This window comes from Urocitellus parryii, chromosome 3, assembly GCF_045843805.1.
Source record: "Urocitellus parryii isolate mUroPar1 chromosome 3, mUroPar1.hap1, whole genome shotgun sequence".
NCBI classification, from domain to species: domain Eukaryota; kingdom Metazoa; phylum Chordata; class Mammalia; order Rodentia; family Sciuridae; genus Urocitellus; species Urocitellus parryii.
In genome coordinates, this window is record NC_135533.1 from 190727098 (window position 1) to 190743284 (window position 16187).

Below are 16187 nucleotides of genomic sequence, written 5' to 3' on the forward strand. Positions count from 1 at the left end.
TGATTTTTAAAAAATATTTATGTTTTAGTTTTAGGTGGACACAATATCTTTATTTTATTTTTTATGTGGTGCTAAGGATTCAACCCAGTGCCTCGTACAAGCTACCACTGAGCCAGAACCCCAGCCGTTAAATGTCTGTTATTGATGAAGCAATTATTTATTATATTTGTAATGGTGAAGCCTGTAAAGATGTATATTGGTAAAACATGTTGAACAAAACAGTGAAGGATTTTAGCACTCAACACTTTCTGGAAGCAAATGTATAGGAGCATATAGAGATGAAACCAATTATGTGGCAGACAGACTTCCAGCAGTAATATCCCCACATCAAGCTTCTTACCTTGTTATGGTTTGGATATGATGTGAATCCCCAAAGCTCATGTGTGAGACAATACAAGAAAGTTGAAATGATTGGGTTTGAGAATCTTAACCCAATCAGTGAATTAATCCACTGATGGGATTAACTGGGTGGTAACTGAAGGCAGGTAGGTTGAGGCTGGAGGAGGTGGGCATTGGGGGCATGGTTTGGGGATGTATATTTTGTATCTGGAGGGTAGAGTCTCTCTCTCTCTCTCTCTCTCTCTCTCTCTCTCTCTCTCTCTGCTTCTTGATCATCATGTGAGCCACTTCCCTCTGCCATACTCTTCTGCCATGATGTTCTTCCTCACCTACAGCTCCAAGGAATGGAGCCAGTGGTCTATGAATGGAGACCTCTGAAACTGTGAGTCTCCAAATAAACTTCTTCTCCTCTTTATAGAGGGGTCTTTTAGTGGGGTCTTTTAGTCACAGCAGCAAAAAAAAGCTGACTAAAACATATCCCGAGAATACTTTATTGCAAATAATTTGCTTTTGTATTTTCTCAGAAGTATAATAAAGAAGTAAATGTTGCTCTAAGAAAATCACTGGTTTGACTATGCTAAAAAGCAGTACAGAGATTCCTCAAAAGCTAGGAATGGAATACCCATAAGACCCAGCTCTTACACTCCTTGGTATTTATCTAAAAGAAATAAAATCAGCATCCTATAGTGATATAACCACACTAATGTTTATAGTAGTGCAATTCACAATAGCCATGGAACAAGATATGGAACCAGCCCAGGTACCTGTCAACATATGAATGGATAAGAAAATGTAGTATATATACATAATGGAGTCTACTCAGCCATAATGAAATGATCCTAAATATGGAGAAAAAAAAAGCCCTAATCATATGATCCCTGGAAACAGTCACAAACAAAACTAGCTATAAACTTGGATTGCCAACTTACTAAATAGAAATTTCCTTCTCTATTTAAACTGATATGAATTTTATTGCTTGCAATCAGAATCCTGACTTCCGTAACCTATCAACATGAAGACACATTTATTAAAATTTTAATCAACAGGGCTGGGGTTGTGATTCAGTGGTAGAACATTTACCCAGCATGTGCAAGGCACTGAGTTCGATTCTCAGCGCTGCATATAAATAAATAATTTTAAAAGGTCTATTGACAACTAAAAAATATTCAGGGTATCTCTACTTAATGATTATCCCATGTAGACTCTGAAGTAGTTATAAGGGTTCTAATATATATATTTAAGTGTTCGAATTATAGAAATACTGTGACACAAGCAGTAATCAAATCATGATTCTGTACTTGTGTACAAAACTCAACAAAGTCTAAAAATGAAAGTGGGAAGCCTATTGGCTTTTGTGTATCAAAATGCCTGGAATATAGGTGCCCAAATATTTGGTTAAATATTATTCTGTGTATATGTGTTACCTCTGGATGAGATTAACATTAGAATCAGACTGATTATGGCATGTCGCCCTCCTCAGAGCGAGCACGCCTCACTTAATCCACTGAAGGCCTGAATAGAACAAAAGACTGAGTAATACAGAATTTGTTTTCTAGGTCCTTGAACTAGGACATGGATTGTCTCCTGCCTTCAGACTCAGACTGAATCTTATACCATTGGCTCTTCTGTTTCTTAGGCTTTTGTGCTTGGACTGGAACTAACACCATCTGAGATTTTCAGGCCTTTCCAAAATTCATATTTCAAAGCCCAAACCTTCTATGTGATGTTATTAGGATCTGAGAACTTTAGGCAGTGATTAGGTTTATATGAAATCATGAGAATGAAGTCCTCCTGACAAGATGAGTGTCCTGATGTTATGATGGGCAAAGGTGTGACTTGTGCAGTCAAGGGGAAGAAATAAAGAATATTCATTCACGCTCTTCTGCCTTTTTCAATGCTTTACTCACTCCAACCACTCAATACAATTTCACTCTATAGGTTCTTTTTAAAAAATATTTTTAACTTTTTTAGTTGTGGTTGGACATAATAACTTTATTTTATTTATTTATTTTTATGTGGTGTTGAATATCCAACCCAGGGCCTCACACATGCTAGGCAAGTGCTCTACCTTAGAGCCACAACTCCAGCCCCCACTCTTAATAAAGAAAATGACAATCCTTAATGCTAGGCACTGCAATAGACATAATCAACCCACAGCAAACAATTCTAGATTAATTCTAAACACTGAAAACACTCTTAATCATGACAGGCTCATTACAGACATTCCCTCTGCATGCTAAGCTCAAGTGCCAGATCTAAAACCTCAAGCCTTAGGCTCTAAGTCCAGCAGATGCACACTCAGACAGCAGTAATCAGGTCAGGGACCAAGGCAGGCTTCTCCTGGGGTGGAGCTGACAGCTGGTTGAGGAGAGGGTAGTAGAGAGAAGTTGCAGTTCTCACCAGGGTCAAGATGTGGCTGTAGAGTTTGAGAGCGGTAGGAAGATGCAGAGGAGCAAGCAAATAATGAGAAGAGTTGGGATGTCAGTCCAGGTCCTCATCAGGCTGTCCGGCATGAGGGCATCAGTGTCAGCTGGCTGAATGTGTGTTCATTTGCTCCATCATCTATACTAAATTTTGGGGATTCTGATCACCCTTTCAATCCCTATCAGCTGCCACCGAGTTTCTTAGTGACATCATTTGCCCTGGGGTTAAAGCATCTGGTTTGGTGGTCCCCCCGCCCTGATTTTCTTTCCTCTCCCCTTCATCGGGGTAAGAGCAACATGACAGAGTCTTTACTTTGAGCTTGTCAGGGTAAGGAGAAGTGACTTGTTTATGTCAGGGCTATGCCTGATTATCATATTGGAGGGCTCTGTAGGTGTGCCTGGTGAGACTGCAGGTTTCAAAGTGGAGTTTTAAAATGGAATTGCTTAGGCTAAGGCCTAAGGCCATCCTTATACCTGATAAAAGAAACTTTCTGTGAACTCTTAAATTTAGTTACTAGGATTAGAGGATAGGGAAGCTGGGATAAAAGAAAACAACCAGTTAACAGCTACCGGATGAAACCAACAAAAGTTTGCTCCACATTCATGAATGTAGGTTGAAACATTGGCTCAAACCCCACGTGGTAGACCACCAAGTGCTATTACATCCAGTTTGTGCACGCCTTTTCCAGATTATTGATTCCAGAACCAGCAAGTTCTTTTCCATATGAATTGTTTTCTGGTCCTCAAACTTCCCTCACTTCATGTTATCCTGCCTCTCTTAACTACAGACAATGTCAGTGCAATGTAAATAATTCATGTTCCCCTTTGCCAATTTTGTTATAAAAATGCTCTTAGGTCCAGTGGAAAATTTTTTTTCAGTTACTAACTAGCCTTGTTACAAATGTTTTCAGAACTTGTTCCAGGTCCTGTTCCTTTTCTAACATTTATAATGGCTCAAAAAACAAAAACAAAACAAAACAAAACAACCTTTTAAGTGTTGTGGTTCAATAGTCCTTACAAGAAGAGAACAGAGAGTAGTCTCCTACCCATCTCTTCTTTTTTTAATATTTATTTTTTAGTTTTAGGTGGACACAATATCTTTATTTTATTTTTATGTGGTGCTGAGAATCAAACCCAGTGCCTCACGTATGCTAGGCAAGCGCTACCACTTGAGCCACATCCCCAGCCCCCATCTCTTCTTTTTAAAAAAAAATTTTGTAGTTGTAGATGGACAGCATGCCTTTATTTTTTTTTATTTATTTATTTTTATATGGTGCTAAGGATTAAACCCAGTGCCTCACACACACTGGGTAAGCGCTTTGCCACTGAGCTATAGCCACAGCCACAGCCACAGCCTCAGCCTGTACCATCTCTTCTTCACCCATATCTTTGCAGCAATAAAGCTGCCAACTATAGGAAGATCACCCATACCATAACCTAACCTTACTGACACTCTAACTTTAGGCTTTCCAGTCTTTGTAACTTTGGGAAATAAATGTCTATTGTTTAAGCCTATGGTATTTTGTAACAGCGACCCAGACTAAGAAAACTGACTTCCCTTTGACTGTTCTGTACTTTTGCAACCAGTGAAATTTCCCATTCAAGATCTAATGTTATGGGCTGTACCTGGGGCTGGAGCTCAGTGGTAGATCACTTGCCTAGCCATGTGTGAGGCACTGGATTCGGTCCTCAGCATCACATAAAAATAAACATATAAAATAAAGGTATTGTGTCCATCTACAAGTAAAAATAAAGTGAAAAAAAAAATCCTTTACTCAAAAGTCTTCAGTAACCTCCTTTGCCAAAAATATGGATTATAAATCCCATTGTATCTCTAATCTTCATCCCTAATCACAGAGAACTAATTGATGTTTTTAAAAAAAACCCAAAGCCTTCTTTCTTCCATAGTATACATATAGTAACTACTCTGGTCTTAGGAATTGCTCTTCACCATTCTAAAAGTTTTCAGGTCTTGAACAGTCCTCTTTGCTGTCATATCAAAAGTCTTAAAAAGAAAAAGAAAAAGAAAAAAAAAGGCCAGGCATGGTGGCACAAACCTATAATCCTAGTCCCAGTGATTCAATGAGGCTGAGACAAAAGGATTGCAAGTTAGAGACCAAACCAACAAGTAAACAGAAAAAGAAGAAGAAGCAAGATTGAGGTCAGTTGTAGCAATTTAGCAAGGCCCTAAGCAACTTAGTGAGAACTTGTATTTAAATAAATAATAAAAAGGGCTGGGGTTATGGCTCAGTGATAAAGCATCTCTAGGTTCAATCCCCAATACCAAAAACAAAAACAAAAGAAAATTTTGTATTAAAAAAAAAAAAAAGAATAGAGAGGCTGGGTCTGGGGGCACTCACCCGTAATCCCAATAAGAGAATGAAGCTAAAGGATCGCAAGTTCAAGGCCAGACTCAGCAATTTGATGAGACCCTGTCTCAAAATAAAAGACTGGGAGTGGGCTAGGGTTGTGACTCAGTCATCAGAGCGCTTGCCTGGCACATGTGAAGTACTGGGTTCCATCCTCAGCATCACATAAAAATAAAATAAAGACATTGTGTCCATCTACTAGAGAAAATACTTAAAAAATGGGGGGGGACTGGGAGTATAGCACCCCTGGATTCAGTCCCCAGTATGAAAATAAATAAATCAATTCTTCAAAAATTTAAAAGCATATTGTGGAAGAAATTTAATGCATCATGGAAAAGGAAATTTTAGCCAGCAGTTTTACCAAGTTCTTAGAGCAGCTTGGATTTGAGCCATGTGAGTAGGAGAACAGCTTCTCAGACAGCTATGACACAGAAAAGATTTAAATGAACTCATTTTTTAGATGCTCTGTTTATTATTAAAGTTTTCAGAAAAGCCTCAGACTTGGTCAGCGACTTGGCCTCTACCACTGCAAATTGCTATTGGGAACAATCATGTATAGGCTGGACTAGGAATCTGAACTCTCAAGTTCTGGTTTTGTCTTTGTCTCTTCTTTGTTTTGTGTTTTTTCCCCAACTCATGTATCTTCTCCCATATGATTGTATGTTATTTTATAAAACATCTCAAAGGTATGAAGCTCTTTAGCTTCCCTAGTTATCAGATGGATCTAGATAAACTGGCTTGTGTGTTCCTATTCCACGCCTTGGGGAGAAGGAAACACAGTGCCTTGGCCAAGACTGCTGTGTATTCCCCGTGGAGTCATGGTCTCCTGGTCCTCTGGCTCAGGCTGAATTCTTGTTCTGCAATCAGCAATTTGATCTTTACTCTGTCTTCATTCCGTTCCTCAGTTTTCATACCAAAACCAACTCCTATTTACTGGAGGTTTTGAGTAGGTGGTACAATGTATGTTTAGGGAGGTGGGGCCACATAAGCATCTTAAAATCAAACATCAGATACTCTTGTTCTCAGCAGTCATTTGGCTGCATCCCTTGTTTCTGTACTCACTCCTCTTTCCTCTGTGTTTGCCCTCGCAAAATAGAAAAAACAAACCAACAGAAAAAAAAAATTCTTTCCATTTCCTTCTGTAGAGCCATTTAACCTTCTCAAACTCCTACTTCCCAAAGCAGCCATAAGCATTCATCCAGGACTTTTATGGTTTCCTTTTTTTAGATACAAATCTTTGGATTTTCTGGTATTTTGGTTTAAGAATAATTTTTTTTAAAAATTTTGTTATGTTTTGTATAAACCAACACAAACCAGTAGGGTGTAAATTAGCCAACAGACCAAAAATGAAGAAAAGAAAAACAGACAAAAATACAAGGGTCAACAGGATCACATTGATCAGAATGAATTAAAGAAACCCTCAAAAAACTGTTGCCAGGTGCATTGTGTACACTGGAACTCTGCTCAGACACCCTCAGAATCTCCTCAGTCTACACTGCCAACCTGCTTTGAAGGATTGCCTTGCAACTTTGGATAGAATCATCTCCAGTTGGAAGGTTGGAGATGCCTGGGAGCTCACATCCTCCAAGACAGCTGGTAGCCAGCCACTGACTGGTCAGGGCATACAAAAGCCCAGCTCTCTCTTTAAGACTGGATGAACTCAGGGATGTAACTTTTGCTCCAGAGCTCTCTTCAGAATCAGACCAACTCTAGAAATTTATGTAAATGTATACACTTGTTTGTTTATCTCCTTTTCCTTATTCCATTTCCCTCATTCCCTTACTAATCTGCCCCAGTAGCACTTTCTTTTTTTTTAATATTTATTTATTTATTAGTTATTGGCGGACACAACATCTTTGTTTGTATGTGGTGCTGAGGATCGAACCCGGGCCGCACGCATGCCAGGTGAGCGCGCTACCGCTTGAGCCACATCCCCAGCCCCTAGCACTTTCTTAATAAATCTCTTCCACTTGTAACTTTGTCTCAGATTCTTCTTCTGGAAAAACCCAATCTAAGGATACTCGGTATTCCATTTTGTTGGACAGACAACCTGGGAATTCATTTTTTGATATGCATTGAACAGCACTTATATGATTATTTGGTCTATTAAAACACCTTTAAATGATTATGTGTACGATACAGTTCATACCCACACAAGATGTTTGAACTGCTTGATGTGATAAGACACGAAAAGTTATAGTATAGTATGAGATCACATGTCACATATTCATGCAATTATTATACTATCTTGTGGAGATGGAGAAGACATGCTCCCAACTTCGTGATCAGAAAGGTCTTGAAGTGGGTTTTCTATGCTGGGTGTTAGAGGGCATAGTATATTTCCAAACACAAAGTTGGAAGGAGAAGGCAAATGAAATTCGGGAAATAGTCCAGGGACATTCAATATGGTGTTGGACAAGATAATTAAGACTTTTGTGCTGATTTCTTTATCTATCAAATGGAAATGATGATATCTATGTTCTGGAATTCTGGCAAGCATTAACTTATCATTTTTTTTCTTGTTCTGTTTGGATCATACCCAGGGTGTGGTGCATGCTAAGTATGCACTCTACCACTGAACTTCATACATTTCCATTCCTGAAAGTCTGGCACCATGCAGCAAGTGGTTAGCTATTTAAAAAAATACTTTTTTAAATATTTATTTTTTAGCTATAGGTGGACACAATGTCTGTATTTTACTTTATATGGTGCTGAGGATTGAACCCAGTGCCCTATGCAGGCTAGGCTAGCGCTCTACTTCTGAGCCACAACCCCACCCTGGTTAACTATTTAAAAAAATTTTTTTTTTAGTTGTTGATGTACCTTTCTTTTATTTATTTATTTGCATGCAATGCTGAGAATCAAACCCAGTGCCTTGCACTTGCTAGGCAAGTGCTCTAACACTGACCCACAACCCCAGCCCTACCTATTGTTTTTAATGTTTCAATTTTGTGTTAGTTTTTACAAAATGGAATCAAATTATGTACACTGCATAATACTTTGATGGGAAACTTCATTTTGAGTTTTGCCCACTCCCCATGTAGCCTTTTATGACTCATGAGGCTAGAGAGTGGGAATCCCATTCAGATGTCATGTTGGCTGCTAAAACAGGGAAGATATCTTCAGAGTGCCAATGAAGAAAACTACCTTACCTTGTCCTGGATAATAAAGTCCCATTAAAATGATTGACTTGGGGCTGGGGTTGTGGCTCAGTGGTAGAGCGTTCGCCCTGCACGTGCAAGACCCTGGGTTTGAGCCTCAGCATCACATAAAAATAAATAAGTGAAATAAAGGTATTAAAAAGAAAAAAAACAAACAAAAAGTCTTTAAAAAAACACATTTGACTTAACAGAATTCTACTCCATATGAAACAGATGAGTAAAATGATTTTTAGTATGTGATATTAGAGATGCTGTTGAAAGTGTGGAAAATTCAGAATAATAAATATCATTAAGGGCTGGGGAATTAGTTCAGTGATAGGGCACTTGCCTATCATGTGTGAGACCCTGGGTTTGAGCTCCAGCACTGAGAATAAAGAAAAGAAAAAGAAAGGAAAGAAAGTAAAAAGAAATTTGGCCTGTCTTCCTGTTTGTCTGTGGCAGGATGGGGGTGGGGTGCAGATTGAACCCAGGAATGCCATACCATTAAGCTACATCTTCAGCCCTTTTTATTTTATTTATTTTTTTATTTTTGGGGGGGCACTGGGGATTGAACTCAGGGGCACTCAACCACTGAGCCACATCCCCAGACCTATTGTGTCTTTTATTTAGAGATAGGGCCTCACTGACTTGCTTAGCACCTCGACGTTGCTGAGGCTGGCTTTGAACTTGTGATCCTCTTGTCTCAGCCTCCCAAGCTGCTGGGATTATAGGCATGCACCCCTGTGTCCAGCCTCCAGCCCTTTTTATTTTGAGATGGGTTCTCACTAAGTTGCTTAAGGTATCACTAAGTTGTTGAGGTTAGTCTCAAACTTGTGATCCTCCTGCCTCAGCCTCCTGAGGTACTGGGCCCAGTCCTTATATTTAATTTTTTATTTTGAGATAAAAATCAAGCTATGTTGCTCACTCAGGCTAGCCTCAAACTTTCAATCTTTCTGCTTCAACCTCTTGAGTAGCTGTGATTATTGGTGTGCACAACCTTACCTTCCTGCCCTGAATTTATTCATGTTCAGGTATAACTTCTACATGTGTTTTATAAATAAAATCTATAGTATGTGATCTATTTATGTCTGTAATGTGTACAGAGAATCATTCATTATTAAGAAAGACTTGAATTTGGAGGAGAGGAGAACAGGATGTTGCAGCTGGAAGCTGATGAGACAAAGCGCCTGCTCAGGATCAAGAGCCTGGAGCTGAAGCTGGATCCGAAGGAGACGAAGAAGAAGATGTGCAAGGACATGATCTTCTCCTTATGGAACTTCCTCATCTATGAGACCCTGCAGTGAGTCACTCTACTTATCTTAAAGGAACTGGACAGCATATGAAGATTGGGCATCACATGCATGAGATAAAGAACCCGATTACAATTTTCCCTCCTATCTGCTGATGAATGGGTCCAGAATGGTGTAAGAGACTCTTTGATTTAATGGACATAGACATTCTACTTTTTAAGAACAAGTTGGGCTATGGTTAACTGGCCTTCATAGCTAAAATACACAACTGAGAAGTATGAGAAGATGTTTGTAGCCATAATGTGCCCTCTGCCTGTCATACTTGGCCTCCGTGAATGCTGGTATAATTGTAAATAGCATCAGACTCCATTTTTATTAATTATAAGGGATCATGTCTGAAATGGCACTGTCTTGTCAGTCACTTCTGTGTACATTTTTTTTACTTCTGTTCAGAGCGTATTTGTAAAGAGTCCCTTTCAATTATGTCTTCTGAAGTCAGCACCCAACCACAATGACACTTAATCACAGGGTCACTAATCTGTGTTTTCAATAAACATAACAATTAAGAAAAAAAAGAGAAAGTACTGAATTCTCAGCACTTGATCTTCTCAATATGATTTTCTTGAAAGATTATATCCTTGATATTAAAAATTACATGTTGTGTGAAAACAAGTGAAGATTGTAAATATATCAACCAGGTGTGCCATTTGAGCAAGCCACTTGAAAACTGGCTTTATGAATGACATGTAGCTTTATGTTCAGGTGATCCTTCATTAAAAAGACTGATGTAGAAACCTGTTCCCTCAATAGGAAAGAAACACTTCAGTGGGGAGACTCAGTCATATTTGCTGCCCTTCATCCCCAACCCTTTTAAAAGGAATTTTTCCCCCTTGAGCTTTTTTGAAATATAATTAATAAAAATTGTATGTACTTACAGTATACAAGACATTTTGATATATGTATACATTACAAAATGATTACTCAACACACCTTACATAGTTATGTGTGTGTGTGTGTGTGTGTGTGTGTGTGTGTGTGTGTGCTGAAAACATTTATGGTCTACTTTCTTAGCAAATTTCAACTATATTATGTAGTATTATTTTGTGTAGGCAGCATGCTGTACAACTTTGGTACTCATTGACCAGCAAGGTCTGGGTGAGGAGGTTGGGGAGATGCTGGTAAGCAAAACAAAACAAATCAACTATTTATTTATTAGAGAAGTTTTAGGTTTACTAAAAAATTGAACAAAAACTAGAGAATTCCCAGATATCTACTACCCTACATATTAACAACCTCCCTATCTATCACCAGATCTCAGCAGAGAGAGAGAATAAATAAACCTACATTTATAAATCATTGTCACCCCCAAACCATAGTTATATATTAGGGTTCACTCATAGTATGGAACACTCTATGGTTTAACAAATGTATAATGACATTTATCTACACTATGGTACCATACAGAACAGTTTCAGAGCTTTAAAAATATTATGTGCGTCACCTACCCATCATTCTTTCCTGCTAACCCCTGGCAATTGCTGACTTTTTACTTCTTTGTTTGTTGTTGTTGTTTACTGGCTCCAAGGTTTTGCCTTTTCTAAAATGTCATATAGTTGGAATCATGAGCCTGTAGCCTTTTCAGATTGACTTCTTTCACTTACTGTGTATTTGATGTTCCTCTGTGTCTTTTCATGGCATGATAGTTCATTCTTGTTAATGCTGAATACTATTCCATTTTGTGGATGTATCACAGTTTACTATTCATCCATTCACCTAAAGAACACCTTGTTTGTTTTCAAGTTTTGGTAATTTTTTTTCCAAATGGAATTACTTTTTCTTTTTTAAAAATATTTTTTAGTTATACATGGACACAATATCTTTAATTTGTTTGTTTATTTTTATGTGGTGCTGAGGATCAAACCCAGTTCTTCACATGTGTGAGGCAAGCACTCTGCTACTGAGCCACAACCCCTGCCCCAAGTTTTGGTAATTTTGAATAAAGCAGTTATAAACATGATTGTGTAGGCATTGTGTAGACTTAAGTTTTTGTCTCCTTTGGGTAAATACCAAGGACCACAATTACTGGATAGTTTTCTAAAAATATGTTAAATTTTCCAAGAAACTGCCAGAATGTCTTTCAAAGAGGCTGTCTCATTTTACAATGAATGAAAATATCTGTTGCTCCACATCTTTGTCAGCATGTGGTATTATCAGTGTTTTGACCTTTGTAATAAATATTATTATCTTGTTTTAATCTGCTGTTCCCTAATGACATATGATGCGAAGAATCTTTTCAAATGTTTATTTGACATCTGTGTTTATCTTATTTGTTTATTTTTTCATTTATTTAGCAGTGCTGGGGATTGAACCCAGGGCCTCACATATGCTAGGCAGGCACTCTACCACTGAGTTACATTCCCAGCTGTTTGTCTTATTGTTATTTTTTAAAATATTTTTTTAGTTGTCAATGGACCTTTATTTTATTTATTTGTATGTGGTGCTGAGAATCAAACCCAGGCCCTCACACATGCTAGGCAAGTGCTCTACCACTGAGCTGAGTGTCTATGCAGATCTTTTGTCCATATCCCCCAGATTAATTGAGGTACAAATGACAAATAAAAATTGTGTGTATTTAAGGTATCCAATGTGATTTTTTGATACATACTCAATGTGAAATGACTATCAAGCTAATTAAATGTATTCAGTCTCTTCACATAGTTACCTTTTCGTTTTGTGAGATCATTTAAAATCTACTTTCTTAGAAAAATTTAAATAGTTACTTAAGGCCTACTTTCTACTCAGTTTTGGTTTTTAAATTTTTTTTTAGTTATTAATAGACCTTTATTTTATTTATTTATTTTTATGTGGTGTTGAGAATCAAACCCAGTGCCTCACACATGCCAGGCAAGTGCACTACCACTGAGACACAGCCCCAGACCCTCCATTCAGTTATTTTTTTTGGTTTGTTTTTAAAATATCTTAACAAATTTAAGACTTACTTTCTTAGCAAACTTTAAGTATAATTATTATTAACTGTAGTCACTAAGCTGCATATTAGATCTCCAAAATTTATTCATTCTGTATAACTGAATCTTTGTATCCTTTGACCAACATTTCCCTATTCCCCTTGCCTACCATCAGCCTCTGGAAAACAACATTCTAATCTTTTCTATGATTTTTTTTAGATCCCACGTATACATGAGGTCATGCAGTATTTATCTTTCTGTGCCTGGCTTATTTCACTTAGCATAATATCTTCCAAGTTCATCCATATTTTGCAAAAAACAGGGCTGAATACTATTCCATGTTGTATGCAGATATACATGTTTTCATGTTACATTGTGATATATGTATCACATTTTCTTTATACAGTCATCTATCCATGAGTTCTGAGGTTGGTACTATATATTTATTATATATGGCTGGAGATGTGGCTCAGCGGTAGCGCGCTCGCCTGGCATGCGTGCGGCCCGGGTTTGATCCTCAGCACCACATACCAACAAAAGATGTTGTGTCCGCCGAGAACTAAAAAATAAATATTAAAAATTCTCTCTCTCTCTCTCTCTCTCTCCTCTCTCACTCTCTCTTTAAAAAAATATATATTTATTATAATGCTACAATAAGTATGAGAATGAAGATTATTTTTTAGATATTATTTCCTTTGAATATATACCCAAAAGAAAAATTGTTGGGCCATATGTAGTTCTATTTTCTGGAGAAGCCCCATACTGTTTTTCATAATGGTTGCATTAATTGACATTCCCATTAACATTGTACAAGAATTCTCTTTTCCGTGCATTTTCACCAATATTTAATTTTAATGTTTTGATAATATTCTAAGGTGTAACATAATATTTCCTCATATTGCTGATTTGCATTTTCCTGAGGATGTTGAGCCATTTTTGAAATATTTGCTGGTTGTTTGTATGTCCTCTTTAGAGAAATGTCTATTCACATCCTTTCCCATTTTGAATTGGGTTATCTGTTTTCTTGCTATCAAATTTCCTTAAATCCCTGTTGTTCTTTTATTATTGTGGAGTTTTAAGGATTCTTTGTATAGTTTGAGTAACAGTGCTCTGACAGATGGCTTTTTTCTTTCTTCCTTTCTTTCTTTCTTTCTTTCTTTCTTTCTTTCTTTCTTTCTTTCTTTCTTTCTTTCTTTCTTTTTATCCCTATTCCTTTTTATTTAATATTTTGAGGCAGAATCTCACTAAGTTGCTTAGTGTCTTGCTATGTTGCTGAGACTGGGCTTGAACTTGCTGTCCTGCTTCAGCCTCCTGAGCTGCTGGGATTACAGACATGCACCACTTTACCTGACTGTCAGATGACTTTTGCAAATATTTTCTCCCAATCTGTGGTTTGACGTTTCACTTTCTCGACAGTGTGTTTCACAGAAGTTTTAGTAAAATCCAGCTTATCAATTTTTCTCTTCATAGAACATTTCTTTGGTGTCATATCTAAAATGTCATCATGATGCCCCAAGGTCATCTGGATTTTCTCCTATGCTACCCTTTAAGAGTTTTATAGTTTTGTGTTTTATTTTTAGTGGTGTAGTCCAGTTTGAGTCATTTTTCTGTTATGGGTTAAAGTCTGCCTAGGTTTTTTTTTTTTTTTTGTATTTTGATATCCAGTTGTTCCAGCATCATTTGTTGAAAAGACTGCTTTCTCCCTTATATTAACCTTGCTTCTTCAACAGACTAGTTGACTGTATTTATGTGGCTCTATTTCTGGGATGTTTATTCAGCTCCATCAATCTATTTGTCTTTTCTTTTGCCAAAACCACACAGTAACTGTTTTGGTTACTGTAACTTGATAAAAATGCATTTTTCTATTTATTTATTTATTTATTTCTGCTAAAGATTGAACCCAGGGCAAGTTAGGCAAGTCCTCTATCATGGAATTGCATTCCCTAGTCCCTTATAGTAGTTCTTTTTTAAAAAAAAATTATATTTATTTTTTAGTTATAGTGGACACAACATCTTTGTTTTCTTTTTATGTGCTGCTGAGGATCGAACCCTGTGCCTCATGCATGGTAGGTGAGCGCTCTACCTCTGAGCCACAACCCCAGTCCCCTTATAGTAGTTCTTGAATTTGAGTAGTGTCCGTTTTCCAAATTTGCTCTTCTCTAATATTGTATTGGTTATTCAGGCTCATTTGGCTCTCCATATAAATTTTACAGTTCGTTTGTTGATTTCCACACAAAACATGTTAAAGTTTTGATTAGGTTTATGTTGACTCTCTAGGTCAGAATGGGAAAACTGATATCTTGACAATATTGAGTTTTCTTATTTGTGAAAATGGATTGTCTCTCCATTTATTCCATTTTTCTTTGATTTTTTAAATTAGCATGTAAAGGTTCCTGATATACATTTTATTGCCACCCCCCCTTTGTGGTGTTGAAAATTGAACCCAGAATCTCATGAACACTAGACAAGCATTCTAACCACTGAGATACACTCCCAGCCTACTTCCCTTTTTAAGGTACGTATATTGAAAGACATACGCACTGACTGCAAATTGACTGTGTTTTTTCCCAGTTATTACTTTATTACTCTTCTTACTTAACATGGTAAATAAAACATAACCAAGGTATTGATGAATTTTGAAGTTTCCAATAATACCAATTAGGTGCTGATGATTCATCTATAAATGGTAGCAACTTTTGATCAAGAACAACGCAAAATTTATAGCTCATCCCCAACAATGGCCATCACAAATTATCCCAGCATTGATAGTTAAAGCACTTCACAATTATATATCTCTTCTGTGAAGGTAGAAAGTCAGGTGAAATAATTTTTTAAAATATTTTTTTTAGTTGCTGATAGACCTTTATTTTTATTTATTTGTATGCAATGCTGAGAATCAAATCCAGTGCCTCACACAGGTCAGGCAAGTAAGTGCATTACCAATGGGCCACAGCACCAGCCCGTTAATATATGTGTATTTAATTAGAGAAAGGGTCTTGCTAAGTTGCTTTGTGCTTCTCTAATTTGCGAAGGCTGGCTTTGAATTCCAGATCCTCCTACCTCAGCCTCCCTAGCCACTGGCATTATAAGCATGCACCACCTTGTCCTGTGGAGAGATGAGATTATTTAAGGTTACTTAAGATACCATCAGTATGACCAACGTGGCAGTATCTGAGCGCTGTTCATTGTGATTTTCCACAGAGCAGTAGTTCTCAACCTTGGCAGCATACTGAAATCACTAAGGGAGCTCTTTTTTTTTCCATATTTACTTTTTAGTTGTAGGTAGATACCCAATATCTCTATCCCATTTTTTTAATGTGGTGCTGAGGATTGAACCCAGTGCCTCATGCATGCTAGGCAAACTCTCTACCACTGAGCCACAAACCCAGCCCCACTAAGGGAGTTTTAACAATACCAACAGGTTACCACCTCCAAACATGGTAGTATAACTGGTCTGAGATGTGGCCTAGTGAATGGAATTCTAGAAGATTCCTTAATGATTCAAATGTGCAGTCAGGGTTGAGAAGCACTGCCATGGAGAAAAAAAGAATATCTGACAAGTTCTGAAATATTTACTATATGCCCATTTTAAAAGCTTAGAATTAGGCCAGTTCAGACAAGTGATGTTGACAAATGTCTAGAATAGCTAAGATAGTCTTAGAGGTAGTATTTAGGGTATATTTTTATTACTAATTTTAGG

The 16187-nt window shown here is 37.4% G+C and overlaps 1 pseudogene; it reads left to right on the forward strand.

Moving 5' to 3' along the window:
• Positions 1-9425: 9425 nt before the first annotated feature.
• Positions 9426-9614, forward strand: LOC113194439 (mitochondrial import receptor subunit TOM5 homolog pseudogene; annotated as a pseudogene).
• The last annotated feature ends 6573 nt before the right edge of the window (positions 9615-16187 follow it).